Source organism: Schistocerca gregaria, chromosome 8, assembly GCF_023897955.1.
Source record: "Schistocerca gregaria isolate iqSchGreg1 chromosome 8, iqSchGreg1.2, whole genome shotgun sequence".
Classification (NCBI taxonomy): Eukaryota; Metazoa; Arthropoda; class Insecta; order Orthoptera; family Acrididae; genus Schistocerca; species Schistocerca gregaria.
In genome coordinates, this window is record NC_064927.1 from 6,180,873 (window position 1) to 6,199,467 (window position 18,595).

General features: G+C 47.7%; 6 non-coding genes across 6 annotated transcripts; all 6 read right to left on the reverse strand.

Moving 5' to 3' along the window:
- Positions 1-1,136: 1,136 nt before the first annotated feature.
- Positions 1,137-1,209, reverse strand: Trnak-cuu (transfer RNA lysine (anticodon CUU)). The gene has a single exon. It is a non-coding gene; the product is annotated as a tRNA-Lys (tRNA).
- Positions 1,210-2,637: 1,428 nt separating this feature from the next.
- Trnak-cuu (transfer RNA lysine (anticodon CUU)) lies at positions 2,638-2,710 on the reverse strand. The gene has a single exon. It is a non-coding gene; the product is annotated as a tRNA-Lys (tRNA).
- Positions 2,711-4,135: 1,425 nt separating this feature from the next.
- On the reverse strand, positions 4,136-4,208 carry Trnat-cgu (transfer RNA threonine (anticodon CGU)). Its single transcript has one exon. It is a non-coding gene; the product is annotated as a tRNA-Thr (tRNA).
- A 2,957-nt stretch (positions 4,209-7,165) lies between these two features.
- Trnak-cuu (transfer RNA lysine (anticodon CUU)) lies at positions 7,166-7,238 on the reverse strand. The gene has a single exon. It is a non-coding gene; the product is annotated as a tRNA-Lys (tRNA).
- A 3,329-nt stretch (positions 7,239-10,567) lies between these two features.
- Trnak-cuu (transfer RNA lysine (anticodon CUU)) lies at positions 10,568-10,640 on the reverse strand. The gene has a single exon. It is a non-coding gene; the product is annotated as a tRNA-Lys (tRNA).
- A 1,430-nt stretch (positions 10,641-12,070) lies between these two features.
- On the reverse strand, positions 12,071-12,143 carry Trnak-cuu (transfer RNA lysine (anticodon CUU)). Its single transcript has one exon. It is a non-coding gene; the product is annotated as a tRNA-Lys (tRNA).
- Between the last annotated feature and the right edge of the window lie 6,452 nt (positions 12,144-18,595).

Below are 18,595 nucleotides of genomic sequence, written 5' to 3' on the forward strand. Positions count from 1 at the left end.
CGCTAGTTAACACCGGTCTTGTTGTGTGTGTTTCAAGCTCAAGAGCATCTCCAAGCAGAAAATGGTCAACAGCAACATTCAGACGGTTTCGTACTGCTCAATTGCTAATTTAAAACGGTATGTTTCTTTTTCAGAACTGATAAAACACGAGCGTGACAGCATTCGAACCTGTAATTTTCAGATACGAAGTCCGACGCCTTATCCATTAGGCCACACAGTCACTGACGAATAAGTGCAACTTGTGTATGACTCATCTCGAAACGCTCACACCCCTGATAATTTGTGTTTTCGTTCTACACAGCCGCTGCCCCTTGCTCGTTCCCACCCATTCGTTACATTCAACCTCTTACGTGACCGACCAAATATAGACTGCGAAACAAGACCACACACTTTGTGCATACGGAATCTAAGGCAGGGCGTGGATCGCCGCATTTGCCACGATGGCCATTTGCTACTTCTACAGAAGCGGCGGCGGCGACGACGACGACGACGACGACGACCACCTCTAGAGGCTCTGACATATGTGAGAAATACATCTATAAAATGTAATTCAGACTGCCTCGTCACACCTTATGCTGTACCGCTTTGGCAAAGGCTTTATCTGCGCCATTCGCCTTAATCACATCTGAGAGTAATTCTTAATAAAAGGCATGTCGCTAATTGTTCATCATCACAGATACTGTTTGCTATACGATCACGACGCGCAACTGATTTCCAAAATTCGACTTCCTCCTTTGAGGATGGAACTCACGACATTTAGTTTGCTAGACCAGTGCTCTACCTCTGAGCTAAAGAGGCGCTTCCTTGCGGTACTTTTGCGTACTTCGTCCTTACGGTCGTCTGGATCATCAGACTTCAGCTGACAACACTTCATATTACCGACTAATATTTGCAGCTATGGCGACCCATTAGTGCTTGGCTACACATCTGACACGTAACCGATGTGCTCTCCAAACAACAACACTTGCATTTAAGAACATGTCTTTCACACATGTCTACAAAATCACCTTCACCTTCAAATACAGTTTCCTTGCGACTGACAGAGATGTAGGCAAAGTTTAAAGTTGCTATTTCCATTACATCACGTTAATCAGAAAAACGGCAATTTACATCTGCTGCGGAACAAAATTCCGTTCCGCCCAGCGTGGTGCTCGAACACACGACCCTGAGAGTAAGGGTCTTATGCTCTACCGACTGAGCTAGCCGGGCTGCTTCGGTGAATATTTGCCAGGCAGCACGTCACGCAGTACTCGTTTGGGTTGGGTGGTCCCATACAGAATCTCTCCATGTTGCCTAATGTTTTCCTAACGTCACACTCGTAACGTACTTCACTTTTATTTCATAATCATTTCTGAGAGGTAAAGGAATTGCATGACAACCTGCAGAGCTGCTGGTGTCAAAATTAACACTCATTCTTGATGTGACTCAAAAGGCGAACGAGTTACTTTCCGACGTTGTTTTAGATGTGCAAGTGCCAGTGAAAACTCGCGGTGACGGCACTCTGCCGACCACTTCGCTAGTTAACACCGGTCTTGTTGTGTGTGTTTCAAGCTCAAGAGCACCTCCAAGCAGAAAATGGTCAACAGCAACATTCAGACGGTTTCGTACTGCTCAATTGCTAATTTAAAACGGTATGTTTCTTTTTCAGAACTGATAAAACACGAGCGTGACAGCATTCGAACCTGTAATTTTCAGATCCGAAGTCCGACGCCTTATCCATTAGGCCACACAGTCACTGACGAATAAGTGCAACTTGTGTATGACTCATCTCGAATCGCTCACACCCCTGATAATTTGTGTTTTCGTTCTACACAGCCGCTGCCCTTGCTCTTTCCCACCCATTCGTTACATTCAACCTCTTACGTGACCGACCAAATATAGACTGGAAAACAAGACCACACACTTCGTGCATACGGAATCGAAGGCAGGGCGTGCCTCGCCGCATTTGCCACGATGGCCATTTGCTACTTCTACAGAAGCGGTGGCGGCGACGACGACGACGACCTCTAGAGGCTCTGACATATGTGAGAAATACATCTATAAAATGTAATTCAGACTGCCTCATCACACCTTATGCTGTACCGCTTTGGCAAAGGCTTTATCTGCGCCATTCGCCTTAATCACACCTGAGAGTAATTCTTAATAAAAGGCATGTCGCTAATTGTTCGTCATCACAGATACTGTTTGCTATACGGCCACGACGCGCAACTGATTTCCAAAATTCGACTTCCTCCTTTGAGGATGGAACTCAAGACATTTCGTTTGTTAGACCAGTGCTCTACCACTGAGCTAAAGAGGCGCTTCCTAGCGGTACTTTTGCGTACTTCGTCCTTACGGTCGTCTGGATCATCAGACTTCAGCTGACAACACTTCATATTACCGACTAATATTTGCAGCTATGGCGACCCATTAGTGCTTGGCTACACATCTGACACGCAACCGATGTGCTCTCCAAACAACAACACTTGCATTTCAGAACATGTCTTTCACACATGTCTACAAAATCACCTTCACCTTCAAATACAGTTTCCTTGCGACTGACAGAGATGTAGGCAAAGTTTAAAGTTGCTATTTCCATTACATCACGTTAATCAGAAAAACGGCAATTTACATCGGCAGTGGAACAAAATTCCGTTCCGCCCAGCGTGGTGCTCGAACCCACGACCCTGAGATTAAGAGTCTTATGCTCTACCGACTGAGCTAGCCGGGCTGCTTCGGTGAATATTTGCCAGTCAGCACGTCACGCAGTACTCGTTTGGGTTGGGTGGTCCCATACAGAATCTCTCCATGTTGCCTAATGTTTTCCTAACGTCACACTCGTCACGTACTTCACTTTTATTTCATAATCATTTCTGAGAGGTAAAGGAATTGCATGACAACCTGCAGAGCTGCTGGCGTCAAAATTAACACTCATTCTTGATGTGACTCAAAAGGCGAACGAGTTACTTTCCGACGTTGTTTTAGATGTGCAAGTGCCAGTGAAAACTCGCGTTGACGGCACTCTGCCGACCATTTCGCTAGTTAACACCGGTCTTGTTGTGTGTGTATCAAGCTCAAGAGCATCTCCAAGCAGAAAATAGTCAACAGCAACATTCAGACTGTTTCGTACTGTTCAATTGCTACATTAAAACGGTATGTTTCTTTTTCAGAACTGATAAAACACGAGCGTGATAGCATTCGAACCTGTTATCTTCAGATCCGAAGTCCGACGCCTTATCCATTACGCCACACAGTCACTGACGACCAGATGCAACTTGTGTATGACTCATCTCGAAACGCTCACACCCCTGATAATTTGTTTTTTCGTTCTACACAGCCGCTGCCCCTTGCTCCTTCCCACACATTCGTTACATTCAACCTCTTACGTGACCGACCAAATATAGACTGCGAAACAAGACCACACACTTTGTGCATACGGAATCGAAGGCAGGGCGTGCCTCGCCGCATTTGCCACGATGGCCATTTGCTACTTCTACAGAATCGGCGACGACGACGACGACGACCTCGAGAGGCTCTGACATATGTGAGAAATACATCTATAAAATGTAATTCAGACTGCCTCGTCCCACCTTATGCTGTACCGCTTTGGCAAAGGCTTTATCTGCGCCATTCGCCTTAATCACATCTGAGAGTAATTCTTAATAAAAGGCATGTCGCTAATTGTTCGTCATCACAGATACTGTTTGCTATACGGCCACGACGCGCAACTGATTTCCAAAATTCAACTTCCTCCTTTGAGGATGGAACTCACGACATTTCGTTTGCTAGACCAGTGCTCTACCACTGAGCTAAAGAGGCGCGTCGTAGCGGTTCTTTTGCGTACTTCGTCCTTACGGTCGTCTGGGTCATCAGACTTCAGCTGACAACACTTCATATTACCGACTAATATTTGCAGCTATGGCGACCCATTAGTGCTTGGCTACACATCTGACACGTAACCGATGTGCTCTCCAAACAACAACACTTGCATTTCAGAACATGTCTTTCACACATGTCTACAAAATCACCTTCACCTTCAAATACAGTTTCCTTGCGACTGACAGAGACGTAGGCAAAGTTTAAAGTTGCTATTTCCATTACATCACGTTAATCAGAAAAACGGCAATTTACATCTGCAGCGGAACAAAATTCCGTTCACCCAGCGTGGTGCTCGAACCCACGACCCTGAGATTACGAGTCTTATGCTCTACCGACTGAGCTAGCCGGGCTGCATCGGTGAATTCTTGCCAGGCAGCACGTCACGCAGTACTCGTTTGGGTTGGGTGGTCCCATACAGAATCTCTCCATGTTGCCTAATGTTTTCCTAACGTCACACTCGTCACGTACTTCACTTTTATTTCATAATCATTTCTGAGAGGTAAAGGAATTGCATGACAACCTGCAGAGCTGCTGGCGTCAAAATTAACACTCACTCTTGATGTGACTCAAAAGGCGAACGAGTTACTTTCCGACGTTGTTTTAGATGTGCAAGTGCCAGTGAAAACTCGCGGTGACGGCACTCTGCCGACCACTTCGCTAGTTAACACCGGTCTTGTTGTGTGTGTTTCAAGCTCAAGAGCATCTCCAAGCAGAAAATGGTCAACAGCAACATTCAGACGGTTTCGTACTGCTCAATTGCTAATTTAAAACGGTATGTTTCTTTTTCAGAACTGATAAAACACGAGCGTGACAGCATTCGAACCTGTAATTTTCAGATCCGAAGTCCGACGCCTTATCCATTAGGCCACACAGTCACAGACGAATAAGTGCAACTTGTGTATGACTCATCTCGAAACGCTCACACCCCTGATAATTTGTGTTTTCGTTCTACACAGCCGCTGCCCCTTGCTCGTTCCCACCCATTCGTTACATTCAACCTCTTACGTGACCGACCAAATATAGACTGCGAAACAAGACCACACACTTTGTGCATACGGAATCTAAGGCAGGGCGTGCCTCGCCGCATTTGCCACGATGGCCATTTGCTACTTCTACAGAGGCGACGACGACGACGACGACGACCTCTAGAGGCTCTGACATATGTTAGAAATACATCTATAAAATGTAATTCAGACTGCCTCGTCCCACCTTATGCTAAACCGCTTTGGCAAAGGCTTTATCTGCGCCATTCGCCTTAATCACATCTGAGAGTAATTCTTAATAAAAGGCATGTCGCTAATTGTTCGTCATCACAGATACTGTTTGCTATACGGCCACGACGCGCAACTGATTTCCAAAATTCGACTTCCTTCTTTGAGGATGGAACTCACGACATTTCGTTTGCTAGACCAGTGCTCTGCCACTGAGCGAAAGAGGCGCGTCCTAGCGGTACTTTTGCGTACTTCGTCCTTACGGTCGTTTGGATCATCAGACTTCAGCTGACAACACATCATATTACCGACTAATTTTTGCAGCTATGGCGACCCATTAGTGCTTGGCTACACATCTGACACGTAACCGATGTGCTCTCCAAACAACAACACTTGCATTTCAGAACATGTCTTTCACACATGTCTACAAAATCACCTTCACCTTCAAATACAGTTTCCTTGCGACTGACAGAGACGTAGGCAAAGTTTAAAGTTGCTATTTCCATTACATCACGTTAATCAGAAAAACGGCAATGTACATCTGCAGCGGAACAAAATTCCGTTCCGCCCAGCGTTGTGCTCGAACCCACGACCCTGAGATTAAGAGTCTTGTGCTCCACCGACTGAGCTAGCCGGGCTGCTTCGGTGAATACTTGCCAGGCAGCACGTCAAACAGTACTCGTTTGGGTTGGGTGGTCCCATACAGAATCTCTCCATGTTGCCTAATGTTTTCCTAACGTCACACTCGTAACGTACTTCACTTTTATTTCATAATCATTTCTGAGAGGTAAAGGAATTGCATGACAACCTGCAGAGCTGCTGGCGTCAAAATTAACACTCATTCTTGATGTGACTCAAAAGGCGAACGAGTTACTTTCCGACGTTGTTTTAGATGTGCAAGTGCCAGTGAAAACTCGCGTTGACGGCACTCTGCCGACCATTTCGCTAGTTAACACCGGTCTTGTGGTGTGTGCATCAAGGTCAAGAGCATCTTCAAGCAGAAAATGGTCAACAGCAACATTCAGACGGTTTCGTACTGCTCAATTGCTAATTTAAAACGGTATGTTTCTTTTTCAGAACTGATAAAACACGAGCGTGACAGCATTCGAACCTGTAATTTTCAGATCCGAAGTCCGACGCCTTATCCATTAGGCCACACAGTCACTGACGACCAAGTGCATCTTGTGTATGACTCATCTCGAAACGCTCACACCCCTGATAATTTGTGTTTTCGTTCTACACAGCCGCTGCCCCTTGCTCGTTCCCACCCATTCGTTACATTCAACCTCTTACGTGACCGACCAAATATAGACTGCGAAACAAGACCACACACTTTGTGCATACGGAATCTAAGGCAGAGCTTGCCTCGCCGCATTTGCCACGATGGCCATTTGCTACGTCTACAGAAGCGGCGGCGGCGGCGGCGGCGGCGGCGGCGGCGGCGGCGGCGGCGGCGGCGGCGACCTCTAGAGGCTCTGACATATGTGAGAAATACATCTATAAAATGTAATTCAGACTGCCTCGTCCCACCTTATGCTGTACCGCTTTGGCAAAGGCTTTATCTGCGCCATTCGCCTTAATCACATCTGAGAGTAATTCTTAATAAAAGGCATGTCGCTAATTGTTCGTCATCACAGATACTGTTTGCTATACGGCCACGACGCGCAACTGATTTCCAGAATTCGACTTCCTCCTTTGAGGATGGAACTCACGACATTTCGTTTGCTAGACCAGTGCTCTACCACTGAGCTAAAGAGGCGCGGCCTAGCGGTACTTTTGCGTACTTCGTCCTTACGGTCGTCTGGATCATCAGACTTCAGCTGACAACACTTCATATTACCGACTAATATTTGCAGCTATGGCGACCCATTAGTGCTTGGCTACACATCTGACACGTAACCGATGTGCTCTCCAAACAACAACACTTGCATTTCAGAACATGTCTTTCACACATGTCTACAAAATCACCTTCACCTTCAAATACAGTTTCCTGCGACTGACAGAGACGTAGGCAAAGTTTAAAGTTGCTCTTTCCATTACATCACGTTAATCAGAAAAACGGCAATTTACATCTGCAGCGGAACAAAATTCTGTTCCACCCAGCGTGGTGCTCGAACCCACGACCCTGAGATTAAGAGTCTTATGCTCTACCGACTGAGCTAGCCGGGCTGCTTCGGTGAATACTTGCCAGGCAGCACGTCACGCAGTACTCGTTTGGGTTGGGTGGTCCCATACAGAATCTCTCCATGTTGCCTAATGTTTTCCTAACGTCACACTCGTCACGTACTTCACTTTTATTTCATAATCATTTCTGAGAGGTAAAGGAATTGCATGACAACCTGCAAAGCTGCTGGCGTCAAAATTAACACTCATTCTTGATGTGACTCAAAAGGCGAACGAGTTACTTTCCGACGTTGTTTTAGATGTGCACGTGCCAGTGAAAACTCGCGGTGACGGCACTCTGCCGACCATTTCGCTAGTTAACACCGGTCTTGTTGTGTGTGTTTCAAGCTCAAGAGCATCTCCAAGCAGAAAATGGTCAACAGCAACATTCAGATGGTTTCGTACTGCTCAATTGCTAATTTAAAACGGTATGTTTCTTTTTCAGAACTGATAAAAGACGCGCGTGACAGCATTCGAACCTGTAATCTTCAGATCCGAAGTCCGACGCCTTATCCATTAGGTCACACAGTCACTGAAGACCAAGTGCAACTTGTGTATGACTCATCTTGAAACGCTCACACCCCTGATAATTTGTGTTTTCGTTCTACACAGCCGCTGCCCCTTGCTCGTTCCCACCCATTCGTTACATTCAACCTCTTACGTGACCGACCAAATATAGACTGGGAAACAAGACCACACACTTTGCGCATACGGAATCGAAGGCAGGGCGTGCTTCGCTGCATTTGCCACGATGGCCATTTGTTACTTCTACAGAAGCGGCGACGACGACGACGACGACGACGACGACGACGACGTCGACCTCGAGAGGCTCTGACATATGTGAGAAATACATCTATAAAATGGAATTCGGACTGCCTCGTCCCACCTTATGCTGTACCGCTTTTTTTTTTTTTTTTTTTTTTCCTTTATTGTGATTTTAATACCTGTGACAAACAGGTAGGCCGGCAGCGGACCAAGTATGCCGCTCTTCGGCCTCAGAGTATACAAGAACAGAGATGAGTGAGATATAAAAACAATCAAGACGGCGGGGTACAAACAGTAGACAAAACAGAGTTAAAACGGAGTCGGTCACGTGCGTAGCACAATGGATAAAAGCGGAGAAACACGGTGCACAAACGCAGATGGCAGATGGCCACACGTGAACCAGCGGAGCACAAACGACGAAACACAAACACACTGCAGGAGAGTCGAGGCACAAACACATGCGATGGTCTTCGGCGTAGGACGATGAAAGTAACTGATGGAAGACAGCAGAGTCGTGGCCTGCCAAGGGGAAAAGGTGTGGGGAAGAGGAGAGAGAGGGGGAGGGGAAGATGCCAGTGGAGGAGAGGGATGGAGGAGAAGGGGGAGGGTAGGGGGAGTGGAAGCCCAAGGAGAAAGGGGAGGGGAGGGAGGGAGAGAAGGGAGAGAGGGTGCCCATAGGAAAAGGAGAGGAGAGGGAAGGTAAGGCTCAAAGTTGGTAGGAGGGGTAGATGGAGGGGAGGAGGGCATCATCAGGGAGGGGGAGTTGACGGAAGCCACCGAGGGAGAGGGTGTGGAGGGTGTAAAGATGGAGAGCAGGTGGGATATAGGAATGCAGGCGCGGCAGCGGGTTGGGGTGGGAGAGGATGGGAGAGACAAGAGGGTGTGGAGGATCAAGCTTGCGGGAGGTGTAGAGGATCCGTAACCGTTCGAGGAAAAGGAGGAGGTGCGGGAAGGGAATCAGGTCATAGAGGATCCGCGTGGGGGAAGGGAGACGGATGCGATAGGCGAGGCGGAGCGCATGGCGTTCTAGGATCTGAATGGACTTGTAGAAGGTAGGAGGGGCAGAGATCCAGGCGGGATGAGCATAGCAAAGGATAGGACGGATGAGGGACTTGTAGGTGTAGAGGATGGTGGAAGGGTCCAGACCCCATGTACGGCCAGAAAGGAGCTTAAGGAGGCGGAGGCGGGAGCGTGCCTTGGCTTGGATCGTCCGGAGATGTGGGTTCCAGGAGAGGCGACGGTCGAGGGTGACACCAAGGTACTTGAGAGTAGGTGTGAGGGTGATGGGACGGCCATAAATAGTAAGATAGAAATCAAGGAGACGGAAGGAACGAGTGGTTTTGCCTACAATGATCGCCTGGGTCTTGGAAGGATTGACCTTGAGCAACCACTGGTTACACCAAGTGGTGAACCGGTCAAGATAGGATTGGAGAAGGTGCTGGGAGCGTTGCAGGGTGGGAGCGAGGGCAAGGAAGGCAGTGTCATCGGCGTACTGGAGAAGGTGTAGGGGAGGTGCAGGTGGAGGCATGTCTGCCGTGTAAAGGAGGTAGAGAAGAGGGGAAAGGACGGAACCTTGGGGCACACCGGCGGAGGGGTAGAAGGTGTAGGAATCAGTGTTGTGGATGGTGACATAGGAAGGACGGTGGGAAAGGAAGGAAGCGACCAGACGGACATAGTTGAGAGGAAGAGCAAAGGTTTGGAGCTTGAAAAGGAGACCGGAATGCCACACACGGTCATATGCGCGTTCGAGGTCGAGGGAAAGGAAGATGGCGGAACGACGGGAATTGAGTTGTTCGGAGAGGAGGTGAGTGAGGTGAAGGAGGAGGTCATCGGCTGAGAAGGACGGCCGAAAGCCACATTGGGTAGGGGGGAGGAGGCGGTGTTGGTGAAGGTGCTTGTGTAGGCGGCGGGTAAGAATGGATTCCAGGACCTTGCTGAAGACCGAGGTAAGGCTGATGGGACGGTAGGAGGAGACAGCGGAAGGCGGTTTGTCGGGCTTGAGGAACATGCTGTACCGCTTTGGCAAAGGCTTTATCTGCGCCATTCGCCTTAATCACATCTGAGAGTAATTCTTAATAAAAGGCATGTCGCTAATTGTTCGTCATCACAGATACTGTTTGCTATACGGCCACGACGCGCAACTGATTTTCAAAATTCGACCTCCTCCTTTGAGGATGGAACTCACGACATTTCGTTTGCTAGACCAGTGCTCTTCCACTGAGCTAAACAGGCGCGTCCTAGCGGTACTTTAGCGTACTTCGTCCTTACGGTCGTCTGGATCATCAGACTTCAGCTGACAACACTTCATATTACCGACTAATATTTGCAGCCATGGCGACCCATTAGTGCTTGGCTACACATCTGACACGTAACCGATGTGCTCTCCAAACGACAACAAATGCATTTCAGAAAATGTCTTTCACACATGTCTACAAAATCACCTTCACCTTCAAATACAGTTTCCTTGCGACTGACAGAGACGTAGGCAAAATTTAAAGTTGCTATTTCCATTACATCACGTTAATCAGATAAACGGTAGTTTACATCTGCAGCGGAACAAAATTCCGTTCCGCCCAGCGTGGGGCTCGAACCCACGACGATGAGATTAAGAGTCTCATGCTCTACCGACTGAGATAGCCGGGCTGCTTCCCTGAATACTTGCCGGGTAGCACGTCACACAGTACTCGTTTGGGTTGTGTGGTCCCATACAGAATCTCTCCATGCTGCCTAATGTTTTCCTAACGTCACACTCGTCACGTACTTCACTTTGATTTCATAATCATTAATGAGAGGTAAAGGAATTGCATGACAACCTGCAGAGCTAGTGGCGTCAAAATTAACACTCATACTTGATGTGACTCAAAAGGCGAACGAGTTACTTTCCGACGTTGTTTTAGATGTGCAAGTGCCAGTGGAAACTCGCGGTGACGGCACTCTGCCGACCATTTCGCTAGTTAACACCGGTCTTGTAGTGTGTGTTTCAAGCTCAAGAGCATCTCCAAGCAGAAAATGGTCAACAGCAACATTCAGACGGTTTCGTACTGCTCAAATGCTACATTAAAACGGTATGTTTCTTTTTCAGAACTGATAAAACACGAGCGTGATAGCATTCGAACATGTAATCTTCAGATCCGAAGAGCGACGCCTTACCCATTAGGCCACACGGTCACTATCGACCATGTGCAACTTGTATATGACTCATCTCGAAACGCTCACACCCCTGATGATTTGTGTTTTCCTTCTACACAGCCGCTGCCCCTTGCTATTTCCCACCCATTCGTTACATTCAACCTCTTACGTGACCGACCAAATATAGACTGGGAAACAAGACCACACACTTTGTGCATACGGAATCGAAGGCAGGGCGTGCCTCGCCGCATTTGCTACGATGGCCATTTTTCTACTTCTGCAGAAGCGGCGACGACGACGACGACGACGACCGCGAGAGGCTCCGACATATGCGAGAAATACATCTATAAAATGTATTCCAGACAGCCTCGCGCCACCTCATGCTGTACCGCTTCGGCAAAGGCTTTATCTGCGCCATTCGCCTTAATCACATCTGAGAGTAATTCTTAGTAAAAGGCATGTCGCTAATTGTTCGTCATCACAGATACTGTTTGCTATACGGCCACGACGCTCAACTGATTTCCAAAATTCGACTTCCTCCTTTGAGGATGGAGCTCACGACCCTTGGTTTACTAGACCAGTGCTCTACCACTGAGCTAAAGGGGCGCGGCCTAGCGGTACTTTTGCGTACTTCGTCCTTGCGGTCGTCTGGATCATCAGACTTCAGCTGACAACACTTCATATTACCGACTAATATTTGCAGCTATGGCGACCCATTAGTGCTTGGCTACACATCTGACACGTAACCGATGTGCTCTCCAAACAACAACACTTGCATTTCAGAACATGTCTTTCACACATGTCTACAAAATCACCATCACCTTCAAATACAGTTTCCTTGCGACTGACAGAGACGTAGGCAAAGTTTAAAGTTGCTATTTCCATTACATCACGTTAATCAGAAAAACGGTAATTTACATCTGCAGCGGAACAAAATTCCGTTTCGCCCAGCGTGGGGCTCGAACCCACGACCCTGAGATTAAGAGTTTCATGCTCTACCGACTGAGCTAGCCGGGCTGCTTCGGTGAATACTTGCCGGGCAGCATGTCACACAGTACTCGTTTGGGTTGGGTGGTCCCATACAGAATCTCTCCATGCTGCCTAATGTTTTCCTAACGTCACACTCGTCACGTTCTTCACTTTTATTTCATAATCATTTCTGAGAGGTAAAGGAATTGCATGACAACCTGCAGAGCTAGTGGCGTCAAAATTAACACTCATACTTGATGTGACTCAAAAGGCGAACGAGTTACTTTCCGACGTTGTTTTAGTTGTGCAAGTGCCAGTGGAAACTCGCGGTGACGGCACTCTGCCGACCATTTCGCTAGTTAACACCGGTCTTGTAGTGTGTGTTTCAATCTCAAGAGCATCTCCAAGCAGAAATTGGTCAACAGCAACATTCAGACGGTTTCGTACTGCTCAAATGCTACATTAAAACGGTATGTTTCTTTTTCAGAACTGATAAAACACGAGCGTGACAGCATTCGAACCTGTAATCTTCAGATCCGAAGTCCGACGCCTTATCCATTTTTTTTTTTTTTTTTGTACTCATGACCCTGGTTTACTAGACCAGTGCTCTACCACTTTTTTTTTGTATTACTTGACATGAAATTGTTTAAAGTTTAGGGGTGACACTCAGATTCAGGCCTGCGGAAACAAAGCGGGCAGGGGTCGAAACCCGAGGCCCGGCCACGATGACTCCACCGTCCTATTTCCGAATGGCACCTGTACTACGGCGTCGTACTTTCCCCTACTGTCGCTGTTCTTGGTCTCACGTTTGTTTTTCTTGTTCGTCCTAAATATCCACGAAAACTTCAGTCCAGGTTTAGAAAAGAAGTTTACAGAAAGGTGGCAAATCCGAAAACAGTATATAGGAAATCGGCTAACACAGGTGACCTTAGCCAACACCCTCCCTTTCAAATGTCAGGCTAAGCATATTTGCTAAATCTTCAATGAGTCCTGGCATGCGCAATCGGTTCCAGTAAGCAGTAAGAATGTACTGTCGAAACGTTAGGTGTTCATCCTCTTCATGACAACTAATAACAAAATGTACGAAGTGTCCAAGCAACCACATAACGGTATTGAGCTTCGTTCGCGGATAAAAGAAAGAATCGGGCCGTACGATGATATCAATGGTGTAAGCGGTTTCGGCAGTCCTAGTGACAAAGCCAGTAGTTTCCTGAGCCAAATCCAATTAGCAAGGTGCCCACTGCAGGTGAATCGATGCTCAAGTGTGTCCTGGAGACCACACTGAGTGCAGTTGTCCGAGTCAGAAAGACCAATACGGTGCAGTCGTACGTTGGTGGGGACCAAACCATTAACTACCCTACACCACGTGGACGCCACAGCCATAGTGTGGATCGGCAGACTAACATTCCTCCAGACGTTCTTCCAGGACGCTGATGGAGACGCCAGTTCGATTGGATTGGGACCGGCCAGCCCCTCCCAACGGGCAATCAAGCTCTTGGTCGTTGGCACCGGTCGTCGCAAGAAGACGTCACCGAGGTAACTAACCGCAATATAAAATTCCCGGACGTGTTTCAACTTAAAATTGAGGCGACTGACGTCGACAGGTGGAGCAAGGCTCTTCGGATGCACAACAGTAAAAAGTCTGGATGTAATTGAAGTCACTTCTTGCGTAACAATGAGAGTCGTACGGCGGACGTACAAGGCAGATGCCTTGCGAATAATGTCAGTGAGGCCCAAGCCTCCGGAGGTACGCGGTTTCGTCATAACCTCGTAACGCAACTTGAATAGATGACCCTTCCATATAAACCTGCTAGACATTTGGCTCAACCTTTTCGCCACCATAATGGGAAGGGGGAACAGCTGAGCAACATAATAGGCTTTACATAACACGTATGTGTCTAAAATTCTGATTTTTTGCAAAATGGTAGCAGAGCGCTGCTCATGGACCATCAGAGCCCCCTGTATCTTCTCGGTGACAGATTTCCAATTAAGAGCCGCCATTTTTATAGGACACCGATCAATGGTAATCCCCAATGACGTATGGCGATCGACAAAAGTGGCCCAAGGAACATCAGCATCGCGAAACCCTCGAATATCAAGGAACTTACACTTACCCTGATTAAGACGCGCTCCAGAGACACAACAGTATGCATCGACTGCCCCTTTCAACAATGTGATATCATCACGTTGACGGAGGAGAACAACGACATCGTCCGCGTACGCCTTAACAGTGAGCTTCCCACCAGAGAGGGTCATACCCTGAAGCTTGAAAGCAAGAGCCCGAAGCAGCGGTTCCAGGGACAATATGAATAGCGACATAGAGAGCGGACTACCCTGAGGTACCCCTCGGCGGATAGCAAAGGGCGGCGTCAGCTGCCCATTGACTGACACCCGAGCAGTTATTCCCCTATACAAATTACCAAGAACACCACGTGATGAAGCGTTAAAACCTATTGTATCTAAAACATGATCTAAAAACACATGACTGACGTGATCAAAAGCCTTATAAAAATCGAGGAAAGCAAAGGCACAATGAACGTTTGTAACCGCCGCAACCGAGACAACATCCCGATATTCGGCTACTGGGGTCAGAATAGATCTACCAGGAAAACAACATTGATGTGCATAAATCACACCCCGAAGCAGTGAAGAAATCGACTATTGAGTGCTCTAGCAGCTGTCTTGTAATCAAAGTTCAGCAATGTGAGCGGACGAACATTGGCAGTAGATAAACGACCAGTGGACTTCGGAATTAAAACAATTTTCCCTACTTTAAAATCGGCAGGCACATCCATCCCCCTGACAATCTCATTTAAAATCTGCGTAAAAGTGCCACCCAAAAGAGGCCAAAAACGGAGATAAAATTCTTTAGGCAGGCCGTCTGGACCCGGCGATTTACCGGACGGAGAGTGAGCAATAAAATCAAAAACATCATCTACCTGCAACTCCCGGAGAAAGTCGCCGTTCGCGTCAGGCGTGATCGTCGCAGGAAGATCCTCAAGGACATCATCAGAAAGTGACGCACCAGAATCATAGGCAGAATAGAGATTAGCGTAATACTGATGAAGAGCACGAGTCATATCCTCCTGTGCAATAAGCTGTCGTCCATCATCCACCATAAGAGAAGAGATGAAGGAGCGACGACGTCGAGTCTGATGCCGCAGCAGGTGGTACAAAGAAGTCAGTTCACCTTCAACAAGAGAGTGAGTTTTCGACTTTACTCGCAGACCATCCAACTGTCGTCGTTTGAGGGTCAAGAGCTTGGCTTTAATACGACGAACATCATGGATCCGCAGAGGAGAAGGACCCGCCGCGTCATACAGTTCACGCAGGACAGAGTAGTAAAATTCATACGTGTACTTAAAATCACGCGCCCTTGAGGCACAGTAAAAAATCAAAGTCTGACGAATCTTGGGCTTGGCAAACGCAGTCCACCAAACGAGCAAGGAGGGGTAACGCGGGACGGAGCGAAGACATCGCTCCCACACGGCACTTACAACTTCATCAATGGCACTGTCGGCAAGGTGGGAAACATTTAACATCCACTGGGAACGATAAAGTTTTGCTGGTTGGTGACGAAGATTTACAGTTGCAGTAAAAGCACAATGGTCAGAAAAACTAGTAGGAATAACATCGACAGAAAGAATGTTATCACATAAAAAATCAGAGAAGTAGAATATGTCGAGTCTACTGCATGAGGACGCGGTAAAATACGTAAATTTCACCAGGGTTGGATATTTGTGTTCCCAAACATCACGCAGGTGCATCGTACGAACCAAGTCATGTAAATCTCGGCAATAATTAAAATTGGGGGACTGGTCTTCAGGGCGTAAAACACAATTAAAATCGCCTCCGAGCAGGAAACTCCGAGGACTCTTGCGCAAAAGATAAATAAGCTCTTCCTTATAAAAGCGCGATCGAGCCACAGTGCGACCCGAACCAGAGGGGGCATACAAAACAACTAGGTGGAGATCAAAAAGACGACAACCAATCCCACGGCCAGAGTCAAGGAATTCAATGTCAGTAATAGGAATACCTTCTCGAAAGAAAAGTGCAGTTCCTGTTGAATTCTCCGGTGTGACATTAAAAACAGTTTGAAATCCAGGTAGAGAGAGATCAGAAAACAATACTTCCTGCAAAAATACTACGTCCGCACAGGAGTCGTAAAGAAACTGCCGCAAAGAGGCAATGCGAACGTCGGACTCAATACGGTTAACATTTAAGGTAAGAAAGGTGTATGCTTGAACCATGGAGAGAAAAGCGAGGGAAGAAATCACCTACACCGACGCATCAACATCACAGTCCATAGCAGGGGAGACGGAGGCATCCGAGGGAGGTGGACTGCTACCCCCTACCGCGGATCCCTTACGTTTCGGTTTTTTACGAACAGCATTGACGTTCGGCTGAACGCGCAACTTGCGTCGGCTGACGGGCAAGGAAGCGGCAGCCGCCGATGACGTAGGAGGGTCAAGTTCTGTATCTGACAACACCCGCGCCGGTCCACAGTCAGGGTCCAGGGTCGCGGGGGAATCATCCGACGAAACGGACTGGTCTACACCAGTATTAGCTTCCGGCAAACATGGACTACACGGAGGCGAAACGTGAGCAGGAAGCTCAGAAACTGCTAAGTTGGAAGGAAGCGGAGCAGCTCCGCTGGCAGAGGTGTGGGGCAGCGAAGCAGGAAGTTGTTGCGACTCAACTTGTTGTGACAACGAAGTCGGTTCGGAAGGCGGCGCCAACAGGCCCGACCGACGAGCCGACTCGAGAGAAGCCGTGTCGGAAGCCGGAGGGGCGTCAGCAGCCGCTACCGGAACAGCTACTTCTGGGGAACAGGGAGCATCTACACTACACTGTGGCTCGGAGGATGTCGGTCTCTCGGATTGGGGTATCTCGGGGAGATCCTCATCCGTACTATTTCCATCTTGTGCGCGACGCCGTTTATTATTCAAAAGCGGCACACCCACCTGAGGAACCGACGGAACAACATCAGATATGGCACGTAAAGGAGGAAATTCTGTGTCAGGGGCGTGCAAAACCTGCGGCTGGGCGCTACTACCACTGGACTGTTCGACACCAAGAGCATAACCACCTGCAACGAGGCCAGCGACCGTTAACTTGCGACGCTGTTCGAGAGAATTTTTTAACACAAAAACCCTCCGCGGACAGTTGGTACGCACGTCGCCACTCTCATTACACAAAAAACAGGTGCCAACCTGACCACTATATGTTACATGGACACGATATCCACCGATCTGCAGGTGCGAGGGAATATTCTGCTTCACGTGCATTTCGACGGAACGAATGCCACTGTAACACTGCAGGCGATGTTGGCTGGACCAGCGTTCAAGGCGAATACTCTTAACATCACCATACTTGAGTAAACCTTCCTTAAGATACACATTATACACCTCCGGCGGAAGATTGTAAACACGAACACTTGTGTACGTAATGGAAGCATTTGAAAGCAGTACGGTACTGACAGAATCATCCCGATGCCGAAAGACAACCTGATGACCAAATTTGGAAATAATTTTATCAACCTGAAGGGGGTCCATAAATTTAACAAAGAAAACATAGAGTTCTGTATCAAAATATGCAGTGTGCACCTGATCCGAATTAATGCCAAAGGTATCTACTAACCAATCATGAATCTCAAGGAAACTAGGTTGCACATGGCGGGTGGACTTGTCGAAAGCAAAACTAACTGTAGCCTGACGAGGAATAACCTGAGACGACATTTTCAAAAACTACGCGGTCTAAACCGCTACACAAAAAACACTGAAATACACACAGAAAGTAACACAAGGAACGAAACAACGACGGAGAAAAACTTACGGAAGGTACAACACTACACGTAAACAAACGATATCCCACTATACGTAACGCTACGGCGGAGCGGAAGACTAGGCACGTCCACACTGCACGGCGTCTGAAGCGGAACTTATCCATTAGGCCACACAGTCACTGACGACCAAGTGCAACTTGTATAAGACTCATCTCGAAACGCTCACACCCCTGATAATTTGTGTTTTCGTTCTACACAGCCGCTGCCCTTGCCCTTTCCCACCCATTCGTTACATTCAACCTCTTACGTGACCGTCCAAATATAGACTGGGAAACAAGACCACACACTTTGTGCATACGGAATCGAAGGCAGGGCGTGCCTCGCCGCATTTGCCACGATGGCCATTTGCTACTTCTACAGAAGCGGCGGCGACGACGACGACGACGACCTCGAGAGGCTCTGACATATGTGAGAAATACATCTATAAAATGTAATTCAGACTGCCTCGTCCCACTGAAGCAAAGCAAGCGCTGTATCATGTATAAGATACAGAGGCGAGCGAGTGCACGGGACTTACCCTAGTTCACTGCTAGTAGCGTCACGTCATCGTAACGCGCCTGCATATAGTATTGCACCACATTTAACATAAAAGTAAAAATTAAGATTTGTGTGTAAAACTTTGTTAATGTATAGTTCTATGTAATAATGTTTCAGG